Genomic DNA, 1678 nt, shown 5'->3' on the forward strand with positions numbered 1-1678 from the left:
AAAAAACACTCCAATTGGTGCAGTCAAAGCAGGCTTGTAGTTCCAGCTCTGCTTCATTGGTCCATCTCTTTACAGTCCACACATACACATAGTCCAAATAAAACCAGATATTTATTTTGAAAATATATTTAGTAATCCTGATGGGAATTCATGAAGATAGAACCAAGAGCATGACATCTGTTTTTCTCTCACTGCAGGCCATGAGACTGATTGACCAACTTTAGTGCTTATAACCTCTAAATAATAATCACAGAACAAATTAAACGTTGCCTGTTGTAGTGTAACTATGCCACAGATAATAGTGCCACTGCTTGATAAAGACAGTGCATGGGTAAGTTTTTGCAAAATGTTGAGCAAGTCCATATTAAGCACTTCAAATTTTAACCTTTACAAAGTAAAACTTTCTGTAACTGGTGGTTTCCTAGCCATAAGATTGTCTTTTTTATTTTATAGATCTCTACCAGAACATGCAAGTGTGACCAACTCAAGAGGTGAGCTGTTATTTTGTAATTTTGTTTAAAATACTGACATTATGTTCTGAAAGAAAGAGGTAATTTTGGATTTTTATTGTGATTTCAGGTATCTATCCCACTGGCGGAATGAGTTGTCTGCTCTGATAACAACATATGCCTGCCTTAAAGCTATCAGATTATGTGAGTTTTAAGTAGTCCTTTTTATCTCTCTTTCCTTTTTATCTATTTTTGCAATTAATTTATACACTAGGATTTTTTAATACAATGTAGAGTAATTTCTTTGTGTCATAGGTTTACAGTTAAAAAGCAGCAACACTATATCTTCCAGCTGTGTTTGGTGAGAATACTTCTCTCTGCTTCTCCACTAAGCACATGAGTGATAAAGACTGAATATGTGATCCATATAGAATTTTGGAATGTTTCGATTATTTACTTGGGTTTATGCATTTTGCCCAGTCACAAAATAAATACATTAAAAACCTCTCACACTTTATTTGCCTTTTTCTTTTTCACATTGTGAAGGGCTCATGTATATTGTCCACATATACTGAAAGACTGATTCTGAACCTAATTGTGTATATCTACTCAGACAGATGCTGTTGGACCCCACAACCTTATTATCTGCAGAGGGGCTGCCACTCAATTACACCAAAATACACAGTGATGGATGGTGAAGATTTCATAGAGGATTGTGCAGATATTTTTGTGAAATTTAGCCTTCATTGCATCTATTTTGTGTTTTCATGGGACTTTGCGCTTCCTTGAATGATTGGTTGTCAGTATTTTAAGAAAAATGCTCTCTCTATAAAAGATAAAATAATGTACACATTTCTGTCCCAGCCTTAATGTGTGGAGCAATGTGGGTCTGCTAATTAATTTGCATATACATTTACTGACTCTTTCACGTTATGTATTTGTATACATATATATATATAATGTATATGATATTTTATTAATGAGTGATTTATGCATTTGGAATTATTTAATCACAGTCATGTATTAATGTATTCAGCTAACAATTGCAGTAAAAGCATTATATTTTCCAAAATTTTTCATTTAAATAGAAAATAAAAGTACTTAACTGACATGCCTTTTATTTATGTATTTGTTTGTTTGTGTTTATATTTGATATAAAACCATAATTGAGGCTATAATGTTTTATAGGAGCAGAAAAATATGTAGGGCTTTACTGGTTGTTTAGATCA

General features: G+C 32.7%; 1 long non-coding RNA gene across 1 annotated transcript; it reads left to right on the top strand.

The window, feature by feature from the left end:
* The first annotated feature begins 594 nt into the window (after positions 1-594).
* On the top strand, positions 595-1441 carry LOC127456342 (uncharacterized). Its single transcript, XR_007899823.1, has 3 exons — positions 595-653; positions 765-810; positions 1063-1441. It is a non-coding gene; the product is annotated as an uncharacterized LOC127456342 (long non-coding RNA).
* The last annotated feature ends 237 nt before the right edge of the window (positions 1442-1678 follow it).

Source organism: Myxocyprinus asiaticus, chromosome 18 (genome assembly GCF_019703515.2).
Source record: "Myxocyprinus asiaticus isolate MX2 ecotype Aquarium Trade chromosome 18, UBuf_Myxa_2, whole genome shotgun sequence".
Taxonomy (NCBI): Eukaryota; Metazoa; Chordata; class Actinopteri; order Cypriniformes; family Catostomidae; genus Myxocyprinus; species Myxocyprinus asiaticus.